This window comes from Syngnathus scovelli, unplaced genomic scaffold (assembly GCF_024217435.2).
Source record: "Syngnathus scovelli strain Florida unplaced genomic scaffold, RoL_Ssco_1.2 HiC_scaffold_25, whole genome shotgun sequence".
In the NCBI taxonomy this organism is placed as follows: domain Eukaryota; kingdom Metazoa; phylum Chordata; class Actinopteri; order Syngnathiformes; family Syngnathidae; genus Syngnathus; species Syngnathus scovelli.
Window position 1 is genome coordinate 1,463,925 of NW_026061342.1, and position 14,977 is coordinate 1,478,901.

The following is a 14,977-nucleotide window of genomic DNA, read 5'->3' on the forward strand; positions in this document are numbered from 1 at the left end:
CATTTTTAATGTTATTGCTTAAATCGTATTTTCTCGACGAGCTGAGCACGTTTTCTGAAATGTGCTCCTCACGTCACTCTGGTTGCGTGCGCATAGTAAAAAGTGCTCTTGGCAGCTAGAGAGTGCCGCGTTGACCACTGCGCATGAAGAAATATCCACCTGCAACGTTTGGTTTAGGTTTTAGGTGCATTTTTTATTTTATTGCTTAAATCGCATTTTCTCGACGAGCTGAGCACGTTTTCTGAAATGTGCTCCTCCCGTCACTCTGGTTTGGTGCGCATAGTAAAAAGTGCTCTTGGCAGCTAGAGAGTGCCGCGTTGAATGCTGCATATGAAGAAATAACCACCTGCAACGTTTGGTTTAGGTTTTGGGTGCATTTTTAATTTTATTGCTTAAATCGCATTTTCTCGACGAGCTGAGCACGTTTTCTGAAATGTGCTCCTCCCGTCACTCTGGTTGGGTGCGCATAGTAAAAAGTGCTCTTGGCAGCTAGAGAGTGCCGCGTTGACCACTGCGCATGAAGAAATAACCACCTGCAACGTTTGGTTTAGGTTTTAGGTGCATTTTTAATTTTATTGCTTAAATCGCATTTTCTCGATGAGCTGAGCACGTTTTCTGAAATGTGCTCCTCCCGTCACTCTGGTTGGGTGCGCATAGTAAAAAGTGCTCTTGGCAGCGAGAGAGTGCCGCGTTGACCACTGCGCATGAAGAAATAACCACCTGCAACGTTTGGTTTAGGTTTTACGTGCATTTTTAATGTTATTGCTTAAATCGTATTTTCTCGACGAGCTGAGCACGTTTTCTGAAATGTGCTCCTCACGTCACTCTGGTTGCGTGCGCATAGTAAAAAGTGCTCTTGGCAGCTAGAGAGTGCCGCGTTGACCACTGCGCATGAAGAAATAACCACCTGCAACGTTTGGTTTAGGTTTTGGGTGCATTTTTAATTTTATTGCTTAAATCGCATTTTCTCGACGAGCTGAGCACGTTTTCTGAAATGTGCTCCTCCCGTCACTCTGGTTGGGTGCGCATAGTAAAAAGTGCTCTTGGCAGCTAGAGAGTGCCGCGTTGACCACTGCGCATGAAGAAATAACCACCTGCAACGTTTGGTTTAGGTTTTAGGTGCATTTTTAATTTTATTGCTTAAATCGCATTTTCTCGTCGAGCTGAGCACGTTTTCTGAAATGCGCTCCTCCCGTCACTCTGGTTGGGTGCGCATAGTAAAAAGTGCTCTTGGCAGCTAGAGAGTGCCGCGTTGACCACTGCGCATGAAGAAATAACCACCTGCAACGTTTGGTTTAGGTTTTGGGTGCATTTTTAATTTTATTGCTTAAATCGCATTTTCTGGACGAGCTGAGCACGTTTTCTGAAATGTGCTCCTCCCGTCACTCTGGTTGGGTGCGCATAGTAAAAAGTGCTCTTGGCAGCTAGAGAGTGCCGCGTTGACCACTGCGCATGAAGAAATAACCACCTGTAACGTTTGGTTTAGGTTTTGGGTGCATTTTTAATTTTATTGCTTAAATCGCATTTTCTCGACGAGCTGAGCACGTTTTCTTAAATGTGCTCCTCCCGTCACTCTGGGTGGGTGCGCATAGTAAAAAGTGCTCTTGGCAGCTAGAGAGTGCCGCGTTGACCACTGCACATGAAGAAATAACCACCTGCAACGTTTGGTTTAGGTTTTAGGTGCATTTTTAATTGTATTGCTTAAATCGCATTTTCTCGGCGAGCTGAGCACGTTTTCTGAAATGTGCTCCTCCCGTCACTCTGGTTGGGTGCGCATAGTAAAAAGTGCTCTTGGCAGCTAGAGAGTGCCGCGTTGACCACTGCGCATGAAGAAATAACCACCTGCAACGTTTGGTTTAGGTTTTGGGTGCATTTTTAATTTTATTGCTTAAATCGCATTTTCTCGACGAGCTGAGCACGTTTCCTGAAATGCGCTCCTCCCGTCACTCTGGTTGGGTGTGCATAGTAAAAAGTGCTCTTGGCAGCTAGAGAGTGCCGCGTTGACCACTGCACATGAAGAAATGACCATCTGCAGCGTTTGGTTTAGGTTTTAGGTGCATTTTTAATTTTATTGCTTAAATCGCATTTTCTCGACGAGCTGAGCACGTTTTCTGAAATGTGCTCCTCCCGTCACTCTGGTTGGGTGCGCATAGTAAAAAGTGCTCTTGGCAGCTAGAGAGTGCCGCGTTGACCACTGCGCATGAAGAAATAACCACCTGCAACGTTTGGTTTAGGTTTTGGGTGCATTTTTAATTTTATTGCTTAAATCGCATTTTCTCGACGAGCTGAGCACGTTTTCTGAAATGCGCTCCTCCCGTCACTCTGGTTGGGTGCGCATAGTAAAAAGTGCTCTTGGCAGCTAGAGAGTGCCGCGTTGACAATTGCACATTAAGAAATAACCACCTGCAACGTTTGATTTAGGTTTTGGGTGCATTTTTAATTTTATTGCTTAAATCGCATTGTCTGGACGAGCTGAGCACGTTTTCTGAAATGTGCTCCTCCCGTCACTCTGGTTGGGTGTGCATAGTAAAAAGTGCTCTTGGCAGCTAGAGAGTGCCGCGTTGACCACTGCGCATGAAGAAATGACCATCTGCAACGTTTGGTTTAGGTTTTAGGTGCATTTTTAATTTTATTGCTTAAATCGCATTTTCTGGACGAGCTGCGCACGTTTTCTGAAATGTGCTCCTCCCGTCACTCTGGTTGGGTGCGCATAGTAAAAAGTTCTCTTGGCAGCTAGAGAGTGCCGCGTTGACCACTGCGCATGAAGAAATAACCACCTGCAACGTTTGGTTTAGGTTTTGGGTGCATTTTTAATTTTATTGCTTAAATCGCATTTACTCGACGAGCTGAGCACGTTTTCTGAAATGTGCTCCTCCCGTCACTCTGGTTGGGTGCGCATAGTAAAAAGTGCTCTTGGCAGCTAGAGAGTGCCGCGTTGACCACTGCGCATGAAGAAATAACCACCTGCAACGTTTGGTTTAGGTTTTAGGTGCATTTTTAATTTTATTGCTTAAATCGCATTTTCTCGATGAGCTGAGCACGTTTTCTGAAATGTGCTCCTCCCGTCACTCTGGTTGGGTGCGCATAGTAAAAAGTGCTCTTGGCAGCGAGAGAGTGCCGCGTTGACCACTGCGCATGAAGAAATAACCACCTGCAACGTTTGGTTTAGGTTTTAGGTGCATTTTTAATGTTATTGCTTAAATCGTATTTTCTCGACGAGCTGAGCACGTTTTCTGAAATGTGCTCCTCACGTCACTCTGGTTGCGTGCGCATAGTAAAAAGTGCTCTTGGCAGCTAGAGAGTGCCGCGTTGACCACTGCGCATGAAGAAATATCCACCTGCAACGTTTGGTTTAGGTTTTAGGTGCATTTTTTATTTTATTGCTTAAATCGCATTTTCTCGACGAGCTGAGCACGTTTTCTGAAATGTGCTCCTCCCGTCACTCTGGTTTGGTGCGCATAGTAAAAAGTGCTCTTGGCAGCTAGAGAGTGCCGCGTTGAATGCTGCATATGAAGAAATAACCACCTGCAACGTTTGGTTTAGGTTTTGGGTGCATTTTTAATTTTATTGCTTAAATTGCATTTTCTCGACGAGCTGAGCACGTTTTCTGAAATGTGCTCCTCCCGTCACTCTGGTTGGGTGCGCATAGTAAAAAGTGCTCTTGGCAGCTAGAGAGTGCCGCGTTGACCACTGCGCATGAAGAAATAACCACCTGCAACGTTTGGTTTAGGTTTTAGGTGCATTTTTAATTTTATTGCTTAAATCGCATTTTCTCGATGAGCTGAGCACGTTTTCTGAAATGTGCTCCTCCCGTCACTCTGGTTGGGTGCGCATAGTAAAAAGTGCTCTTGGCAGCGAGAGAGTGCCGCGTTGACCACTGCGCATGAAGAAATAACCACCTGCAACGTTTGGTTTAGGTTTTACGTGCATTTTTAATGTTATTGCTTAAATCGTATTTTCTCGACGAGCTGAGCACGTTTTCTGAAATGTGCTCCTCACGTCACTCTGGTTGCGTGCGCATAGTAAAAAGTGCTCTTGGCAGCTAGAGAGTGCCGCGTTGACCACTGCGCATGAAGAAATATCCACCTGCAACGTTTGGTTTAGGTTTTAGGTGCATTTTTTATTTTATTGCTTAAATCGCATTTTCTCGACGAGCTGAGCACGTTTTCTGAAATGTGCTCCTCCCGTCACTCTGGTTTGGTGCGCATAGTAAAAAGTGCTCTTGGCAGCTAGAGAGTGCCGCGTTGAATGCTGCATATGAAGAAATAACCACCTGCAACGTTTGGTTTAGGTTTTGGGTGCATTTTTAATTTTATTGCTTAAATCGCATTTTCTCGACGAGCTGAGCACGTTTTCTGAAATGTGCTCCTCCCGTCACTCTGGTTGGGTGCGCATAGTAAAAAGTGCTCTTGGCAGCTAGAGAGTGCCGCGTTGACCACTGCGCATGAAGAAATAACCACCTGCAGCGTTTGGTTTAGGTTTTGGGTGCATTTTTAATTTTATTGCTTAAATCGCATTTTCTCGACGAGCTGTGCATAGTAAAAAGTGCTCTTGGCAGCTAGAGAGTGCCGCGTTGACCACTGCACATGAAGAAATGACCATCTGCAACGTTTGGTTTAGGTTTTGGGTGCAGTTTTAATTTTATTGCTTAAATCGCATTTTCTCGACGAGCTGAGCACGTTTTCTGAAATGTGCTCCTCCCGTCACTCTGGTTTGGTGCGCATAGTAAAAAGTGCTCTTGGCAGCTAGAGAGTGCCGCGTTGACCACTGCGCATGAAGAAATAACCACCTGCAACGTTTGGTTTAGGTTTTAGGTGCATTTTTAATTTTATTGCTTAAATCGCATTTTCTCGACGAGCTGAGCACGTTTTCTGAAATGTGCTCCTCCCGTCACTCTGGTTGGGTGCGCATAGTAAAAAGTGTTCTTGGCAGCTAGAGAGTGCCGCGTTGACTGCTGCGCACGAAGAAATAACCACCTGCAACGTTTGGTTTAGGTTTTGGGTGCATTTTTAATTTTATTGCTTAAATCGCATTTTCTCGACGAGCTGTGCACGTTTTCTGAAATGTGCTCCTCCCGTCACTCTGGTTGGGTGCGCATAGTAAAAAGTGCTCTTGGCAGCTAGAGAGTGCCGCGTTGACCACTGCGCATGAAGAAATAACCACCTGCAACGTTTGGTTTAGGTTTTGGGTGCATTTTTAATTTTATTGCTTAAATCGCATTTTCTGGACGAGCTGAGCACGTTTTCTGAAATGTGCTCCTCCCGTCACTCTGGTTGGGTGTGCATAGTAAAAAGTGCTCTTGGCAGCTAGAGAGTGCCGCGTTGACCACTGCGCATGAAGAAATGACCATCTGCAACGTTTGGTTTAGGTTTTGGGTGCATTTTTAATTTTATTGCTTAAATCGCATTTTCTCGATGAGCTGAGCACGTTTTCTGAAATGTGCTCCTCCCGTCACTCTGGTTGGGTGCGCATAGTAAAAAGTGCTCTTGGCAGCGAGAGAGTGCCGCGTTGACCACTGCGCATGAAGAAATAACCACCTGCAACGTTTGGTTTAGGTTTTACGTGCATTTTTAATGTTATTGCTTAAATCGTATTTTCTCGACGAGCTGAGCACGTTTTCTGAAATGTGCTCCTCACGTCACTCTGGTTGCGTGCGCATAGTAAAAAGTGCTCTTGGCAGCTAGAGAGTGCCGCGTTGACCACTGCGCATGAAGAAATATCCACCTGCAACGTTTGGTTTAGGTTTTAGGTGCATTTTTAATTTTATTGCTTAAATAGCATTTTCTGGACGAGCTGAGCACGTTTTATGAAATGTGCTCCTCCCGTCACTCTGGTTGGGTGCGCATAGTAAAAAGTGCTCTTGGCAGCTAGAGAGTGCCGCGTTTACCACTGCGCATGAAGAAATAACCACCTGCAACGTTTGGTTTAGGTTTTGGGTGCATTTTTAATTTTATTGCTTAAATCGCATTTTCTCGACGAGCTGAGCACGTTTTCTGAAATGTGCTCCTCCCGTCACTCTGGTTGGGTGCGCATAGTAAAAAGTGCTCTTGGCAGCTAGAGAGTGCCGCCTTGACCACTGCGCATGAAGAAATAACCACCTGCAACGTTTGGTTTAGGTTTTGGGTGCATTTTTAATTTTATTGCTTAAATCGCATGTTCTCGTCGAGCTGAGCACGTTTTCTGAAATGCGCTCCTCCCGTCACTCTTGTTGGGTGTGCATATTAAAAAGTGCTCTTGGCAGCTAGAGAGTGCCGCGTTGACTGCTGCGCATGAAGAAATAACCACCTGCAACGTTTGGTTTAGGTTTTGGGTGCATTTTTAATTTTGTTCCTTAAATCGCATTTTCTCGACGAACTGAGCACGTTTTCTGAAATTTGCTCCTCCCGTCAGTCTGGTTGGGTGCGCATAGTAAAAAGTGCTCTTGGCAGCTAGAGAGTGCCGCGTTGACCACTGCACATGAAGAAATGACCATCTGCAGCGTTTGGTTTAGGTTTTAGGTGCATTTTTTATTTTATTGCTTAAATCGCATTTTCTCGACGAGCTGAGCACGTTTTCTGAAATGTGCTCCTCCCGTCACTCTGGTTGGGTCCGCATAGTAAAAAGTGCTCTTGGCAGCTAGAGAGTGCCGCGTTGACTGCTGCGCATGAAGAAATAACCACCTGCAACGTTTGGTTTAGGTTTTAGGTGCATTTTTAATTTTATTGCTTAAATCGCATTTTCTCGACGAGCTGAGCACGTTTTCTGAAATGCGCTCCTCCCGTCACTCTGGTTGGGTGCGCATAGTAAAAAGTGCTCTTGGCAGCTAGAGAGTGCCGCGTTGACCACTGCGCATTAAGAAATAACCACCTGCAACGTTTGGTTTAGGTTTTGGGTGCATTTTTAATTTTATTGCTTAAATCGCATTGTCTGGACGAGCTGAGCACGTTTTCTGAAATGTGCTCCTCCCGTCACTCTGGTTGGGTGTGCATAGTAAAAAGTGCTCTTGGCAGCTAGAGAGTGCCGCGTTGACCACTGCGCATGAAGAAATGACCATCTGCAACGTTTGGTTTAGGTTTTATGTGCATTTTTTATTTTATTGCTTAAATAGCCTTTTCTGGACGAGCTGAGCACGTTTTCTGAAATGTGCTCCTCCCGTCACTCTGGTTGGGTGCGCATAGTAAAAAGTGCTCTTGGCAGCTAGAGAGTTCCGCGTTGACCACTGCGCATGAAGAAATAACCACCTGCAACGTTTGGTTTAGGTTTTGGGTGCATTTTTAATTTTATTGCTTAAATCGCATTTTCTCGACGAGCTGAGCACGTTTTCTGAAATGTGCTCCTCCCGTCACTCTGGTTGGGTGCGCAAAGTAAAAAGTGCTCTTGGCAGCTAGAGAGTGCCGCGTTGACCAATGCGCATGAAGAAATAACCACCTGCAACGTTTGGTTTAGGTTTTGGGTGCATTTTTAATTTTATTGCTTAAATCGCATTTTCTCGACGAGCTGAGCACGTTTTCTGAAATGTGCTCCTCCCGTCACTCTGGTTGGGTGCGCAAAGGAAAAAGTGCTCTTGGCAGCTAGAGAGTGCCGCGTTGACCAATGCGCATGAAGAAATAACCACCTGCAACGTTTGGTTTAGGTTTTAGGTGCATTTTAAATTTTATTGCTTGAATCGCATTTTCTCGAAGAGCTGAGCACGTTTTCTGAAATGTGCTCCTCCCGTCACTCTGGTTGGGTGCGCATAGTAAAAAGTGCTCTTGGCAGCTAGAGAGTGCCACGTTGACCACTGCGCATGAAGAAACAACCACCTGCAACGTTTGGTTTAGGTTTTAGGTGCATTTTTAATTGTACGGCTTAAATGGCATTTTCTCGACGAGCTGAGCACATTTTCTGAAATGTGCTCCTCCAGTCACTCTGGTTGGGTGCGCATAGTAAAAAGTGCTCTTGGCAGCTAGAGAGTGCCGCGTTGACCACTGCGCATGAAGAAATAACCACCTGCAACGTTTGGTTTGGGTTTTAGGTGCATTTTTAATTTTATTGCTTAAATCGCATTTTCTCGACGAGCTGAGCACGTTTTCTGAAATGTGCTCCTCCCGTCACTCTGGTTGGGTGCGCATAGTAAAAAGTGCTCTTGGCAGCTAGAGAGTGCCGCGTTGACCACTGCGCATGAAGAAATGACCATCTGCAACGTTTGGTTTAGGTTTTGGGTGCATTTTTAATTTTATTGCTTAATTCGCATTTTCTCGACGAGCTGAGCACGTTTTCTGAAAAGTGCTCCTCCCGTCACTCTGGTTGGGTGCGCATAGTAAAAAGTGCTCTTGGCAGCTAGAGAGTGCCGCGTTGACCACTGCGCATGAAGAAATAACCACCTGCAACGTTTGGTTTAGGTTTTGGGTGCATTTTTAATTTCTCTGCTTAAATCGCATTTTCTCGACGAGCTGAGCACGTTTTCTGAAATGTGCTCCTCCCGTCACTCTGGTTGGGTGCGCATAGTAAAAAGTGCTCTTGGCAGCTAGAGAGTGCCGCGTTGACTGCTGCGCATGAAGAAATAACCACCTGCAACGTTTGGTTTAGGTTTTGGGTGCATTTTTAATTTTATTGCTTAAATTGCATTTTCTCGACGAGCTGAGCACGTTTTCTGAAATGTGGTCCTCCCGTCACTCTGGTTGGGTGCGCATAGTAAAAAGTGCTCTTGGCAGCTAGAGAGTGCCGCGTTGACCACTGCGCATGAAGAAATGACCATCTGCAACGTTTGGTTTAGGTTTTGGGTGCAGTTTTAATTTTATTGCTTAAATCGCATTTTCTCGACGAGCTGAGCACGTTTTCTGAAATGTGCTCCTCCCGTCACTCTGGTTTGGTGCGCATAGTAAAAGGTGCTCTTGGCAGCTAGAGAGTGCCGCGTTGACCACTGCGCATGAAGAAATAACCACCTGCAACGTTTGGTTTAGGTTTTAGGTGCATTTTTAATTTTATTGCTTAAATCGCATTTTCTCGACGAGCTGAGCACGTTTTCTGAAATGTGCTCCTCCCGTCACTCTGGTTGGGTGCGCATAGTAAAAAGTGCTCTTGGCAGCTAGAGAGTGCCGCGTTGACTGCTGGGCATGAAGAAATAACCACCTGCAACGTTTGGTTTAGGTTTTGGGTGCATTTTTAATTTTATTGCTTAAATCGCATTTTCTCGACGAGCTGAGCACGTTTTCTGAAATGTGGTCCTCCCGTCACTCTGGTTGGGTGCGCATAGTAAAAAGTGCTCTTGGCAGCTAGAGAGTGCCGCGTTGACCACTGCGCATGAAGAAATAACCACCTGCAACGTTTGGTTTAGGTTTTAGGTGCATTTTTAATTTTATTGCTTAAATCGCATTTTCTCGACGAGCTGAGCACGTTTTCTGAAATGTGCTCCTCCAGTCACTCTGGTTGGGTCCGCATAGTAAAAAGTGCTCTTGGCAGCTAGAGAGTGCCGCGTTGACTGCTGCGCATGAAGAAATAACCACCTGCAACGTTTGGTTTAGGCTTTAGGTGCATTTTTAATTTTATTGCTTAAATCGCATTTTCTCGACGAGCTGAGCACGTTTTCTGAAATGCGCTCCTCCCGTCACTCTGGTTGGGTGCGCATAGTAAAAAGTGCTCTTGGCAGCTAGAGAGTGCCGCGTTGACCACTGCGCATTAAGAAATAACCACCTGCAACGTTTGGTTTAGGTTTTGGGTGCATTTTTAATTTTATTGCTTAAATCGCATTGTCTGGACGAGCTGAGCACGTTTTCTGAAATGTGCTCCTCCCGTCACTCTGGTTGGGTGTGCATAGTAAAAAGTGCTCTTGGCAGCTAGAGAGTGCCGTGTTGACCACTGCGCATGAAGAAATGACCATCTGCAACGTTTGGTTTAGGTTTTAGGTGCATTTTTAATTTTATTGCTTAAATCGCATTTTCTGGACGAGCTGAGCACGTTTTCTGAAATGTGCTCCTCCCGTCACTCTGGTTGGGTGCGCATAGTAAAAAGTGCTCTTGGCAGCTAGAGAGTGCCGCGTTGACCACTGCGCATGAAGAAATAACCACCTGCAACGTTTGGTTTAGGTTTTGGGTGCATTTTTAATTTTATTGCTTAAATCACATTTACTCGACGAGCTGAGCACGTTTTCTGAAATGTGCTCCTCCCGTCACTCTGGTTGGGTGCGCATAGTAAAAAGTGCTCTTGGCAGCTAGAGAGTGCCGCGTTGACTGCTGCGCACGAAGAAATAACCACCTGCAACGTTTGGTTTAGGTTTTAGGTGCATTTTTAATTTTATTGCTTAAATCGCATTTTCTCGACGAGCTGAGCACGTTTTCTGAAATGTGCTCCTCCCGTCACTCTGGTTGGGTGCGCATAGTAAAAAGTGCTCTTGGCAGCTAGAGAGTGCCGCGTTGACCACTGCGCATGAAGAAATAACCACCGGCAACGTTTGGTTTAGGTTTTAGGTGCATTTTTAATTTTATTGCTTAAATCGCATTTTCTCGATGAGCTGAGCACGTTTTCTGAAATGTGCTCCTCCCGTCACTCTGGTTGGGTGCGCATAGTAAAAAGTGCTCTTGGCAGCGAGAGAGTGCCGCGTTGACCACTGCGCATGAAGAAATAACCACCTGCAACGTTTGGTTTAGGTTTTAGGTGCATTTTTAATTTTATTGCTTAAATCGCATTTTCTCGACGAGCTGAGCACGTTTTCTGAAATGTGCTCCTCCCGTCACTCTGGTTGGGTGCGCATAGTAAAAAGTGCTCTTGGCAGCTAGAGAGTGCCGCGTTGACCACTGCGCATGAAGAAATAACCACCTGCAACGTTTGGTTTAGGTTTTAGGTGCATTTTTTATTTTATTGCTTAAATCGCATTTTCTCGACGAGCTGAGCACGTTTTCTGAAATGTGCTCCTCCCGTCACTCTGGTTGGGTGCGCATAGTAAAAAGTGCTCTTGGCAGCTAGAGAGTGCCACGTTGACCACTGCGCATGAAGAAACAACCACCTGCAACGTTTGGTTTAGGTTTTAGGTGCATTTTTAATTGTACGGCTTAAATGGCATTTTCTCGACGAGCTGAGCACGTTTTCTGAAATGTGCTCCTCCCGTCACTCTGGTTGGGTGCGCATAGTAAAAAGTGCTCTTGGCAGCTAGAGAGTGCCGCGTTGACCACTGCGCATGAAGAAATAACCACCTGCAACGTTTGGTTCAGGTTTTAGGTGCATTTTTAATTTTATTGCTTAAATCGCATTTTCTCGACGAGCTGAGCACGTTTTCTGAAATGTGCTCCTCCCGTCACTCTGGTTGGGTGCGCATAGTAAAAAATGCTCTTGGCAGCTAGAGCGTGCCGCGTTGACCACTGCGCGTGAAGAAATAACCACCTGCAACGTTTGGTTTAGGTTTTGTGTGCATTTTTAATTTTATTGCTTAAATCGCATTTTCTCGACGAGCTGAGCACGTTTTCTGAAATGTGCTCCTCCCGTCACTCTGGTTGTGTGTGCATAGTAAAACGTGCTCTTGGCAGCTAGAGAGTGCCGCGTTGAACACTGCGCATGAAGAAATGACCATCTGCAACGTTTGGTTTCGGTTTTGGGTGCATTTTTAATTTTATTGCTTAAATCGCATTGTCTCGACGAGCTGAGCACGTTTTCTGGAATGTGCTCCTCCCGTCACTCTGGTTGGGTGTGCATAGTAAAAAGTGCTCTTGGCAGCTAGAGAGTGCCGCGTTGACCGCTGCGCATGAAGAAATGACCATCTGCAGCGTTTGGTTTAGGTTTTAGGTGCATTTTTAATTTTATTGCTTAAATCGCATTTTCTCGACGAGCTGAGCACGTTTTCTGACATGTGCTCCTCCCGTCACTCTGGTTGGGTGCGCATAGTAAAAAGTGCTCTTGGCAGCTAGACAGTGCCGCGTTGACCACTGCGCATGAAGAAATAACCACCTGCAACGTTTGGTTTAGGTTTTAGGTGCATTTTTAATTTTATTGCTTAAATCGCATTTTCTCGACGAGCTGAGCACGTTTTCTGAAATGTGCTCCTCCCGTCACTCTGGTTGGGTGCGCATAGTAAAAAGTGCTCTTGGCAGCTAGAGAGTGCCGCGTTGACCACTGCGCATGAGGAAATAACCACCTGCAACGTTTGGTTTGGGTTTTAGGTGCATTTTTAATTTTATTGCTTAAATCGCATTTCCTCGACGAGCTGAGCACGTTTTCTGAAATGTGCTCCTCCCGTCCCTCTGGTTGGGTGCGCATAGTAAAAAGTGCTCTTGGCAGCTAGAGAGTGCCGCGTTGACCACTGCGCATGAAGAAATGACCATCTGCAACGTTTGGTTTAGGTTTTGGGTGCATTTTTAATTTTATTGCTTAATTCGCATTTTCTCGACGAGCTGAGCACGTTTTCTGAAAAGTGCTCCTCCCGTCACTCTGGTTGGGTGCGCATAGTAAAAAGTCCTCTTGGCAGCTAGAGAGTGCCGCGTTGACCACTGCGCATGAAGAAATAACCACCTGCAACGTTTGGTTTAGGTTTTGGGTGCATTTTTAATTTTATTGCTTAAATCGCATTTTCTCGACGAGCTGAGCACGTTTTCTGAAATGTGCTCCTCCCGTCCCTCTGGTTGGGTGCGCATAGTAAAAAGTGCTCTTGGCAGCTAGAGAGTGCCGCGTTGACTGCTGCGCATGAAGAAATAACCACCTGCAACGTTTGGTTTAGGTTTTGGGTGCATTTTTAATTTTATTGCTTAAATCGCATTTTCTCGACGAGCTGAGCACGTTTTCTGGAATGTGCTCCTCCCGTCACTCTAGTTGGGTGTGTATAGTAAAAAGTGCTCTTGGCAGCTAGAGAGTGCCGCGTTGACCACTGCGCATGAAAAAATAACCACCTGCAACGTTTGGTTTAGGTTTTATGTGCATTTTTAATTTTATTGCTTAAATCGCATTTTCTCGACGAGCTGAGCACGTTTTCTGAAATGTGCTCCTCCCGTCACTCTGGTTGGGTGCGCATAGTAAAAAGTGCTCTTGGCAGCTAGAGAGTGCCGCGTTGACCACTGCGCATGAAGAAATAACCACCTGCAACGTTTGGTTTAGGTTTTGGGTGCATTTTTAATTTTATTGCTTAAATCGCATTTTCTCGACGAGCTGAGCACGTTTTCTGAAATGTGCTCCTCCCGTCACTCTGGTTGGGTGCGCATAGTAAAAAGTGCTCTTGGCAGCTAGACAGTGCCGCGTTGACCACTGCGCATGAAGAAATAACCACCTGCAACGTTTGGTTTAGGTTTTAGGTGCATTTTTAATTTTATTGCTTAAATCGCATTTTCTCGACGAGCTGAGCACGTTTTCTGAAATGTGCTCCTCCCGTCACTCTGGTTGGGTGCGCATAGTAAAAAGTGTTCTTGGCAGCTAGAGAGTGCCGCGTTGACTGCTGCGCACGAAGAAATAACCACCTGCAACGTTTGGTTTAGGTTTTGGGTGCATTTTTAATTTTATTGCTTAAATCGCATGTTCTCGTCGAGCTGAGCACGTTTTCTGAAATGCGCTCCTCCCGTCACTCTTGTTGGGTGTGCATATTAAAAAGTGCTCTTGGCAGCTAGAGAGTGCCGCGTTGACTGCTGCGCACTAAGAAATAACCACCTGCAACGTTTGGTTTAGGTTTTGGGTGCATTTTTAATTTTATTGCTTAAATCGCATTTTCTCGACGAGCTGAGCACGTTTTCTGAAATGTGCTCCTCCCGTCACTCTGGTTGGGTGCGCATAGTAAAAGGTGCTCTTGGCAGCTAGAGAGTTCCGCGTTGACCACTGCACATGAAGAAATGACCATCTGCAGCGTTTGGTTTAGGTTGTAGGTGCATTTTTTATTTTATTGCTTAAATCGCATTTTTCGACGAGCTGAGCACGTTTTCTGAAATGTGCTCCTCCCGTCACTCTGGTTGGGTCCGCATAGTAAAAAGTGCTCTTGGCAGCTAGAGAGTGCCGCGTTGACTGCTGCGCATGAAGAAATAACCACCTGTAACGTTTGGTTTAGGTTTTAGGTGCATTTTTAATTTTATTGCTTAAATCGCATTTTCTCGACGAGCTGAGCACGTTTTCTGAAATGCGCTCCTCCCGTCACTCTGGTTGGGTGCGCATAGTAAAAAGTGCTCTTGGCAGCTAGAGAGTGCCGCGTTGACCACTGCGCATTAAGAAATAACCACCTGCAACGTTTGGTTTAGGTTTTGGGTGCATTTTTAATTTTATTGCTTCAATCGCATTGTCTGGACGAGCTGAGCACGTTTTCTGAAATGTGCTCCTCCCGTCACTCTGGTTGGGTGTGCATAGTAAAAAGTGCTCTTGGCAGCTAGAGAGTGCCGCGTTGACCACTGCGCATGAAGAAATGACCATCTGCAACGTTTGGTTTAGGTTTTAGGTGCATTTTTAATTTTATTGCTTAAATCGCATTTTCTGGACGAGCTGAGCACGTTTTCCTAAATGTGCTCCTCCCGTCACTCTGGTTGGGTGCGCATAGTAAAAAGTGCTCTTGGCAGCTAGAGACTGCCGCGTTGACCACTGCGCATGAAGAAATAACCACCTGCAACGTTTGGTTTAGGTTTTGGGTGCATTTTTAATTTTATTGCTTAAATCGCATTTACTCGACGAGCTGAGCACGTTTTCTGAAATGTGCTCCTCCCGTCACTCTGGTTGGGTGCGCATAGTAAAAAGTGCTCTTGGCAGCTAGACAGTGCCGCGTTGACCACTGCGCATGAAGAAATAACCACCTGCAACGTTTGGTTCAGGTTTTAGGTGCATTTTTAATTTTATTGCTTAAATCGCATTTTCTCGACGAGCTGAGCACGTTTTCTGAAATGTGCTCCTCCCGTCACTCTGGTTGGGTGCGCATAGTAAAAAATGCTCTTGGCAGCTAGAGCGTGCCGCGTTGACCACTGCGCGTGAAGAAATAACCACCTGCAACGTTTGGTTTAGGTTTTGGGTGCATTTTTAATTTTATTGCTTAAATCGCATTTTCTCGACGAGCTGAGCACGTTTTCTGAAATGT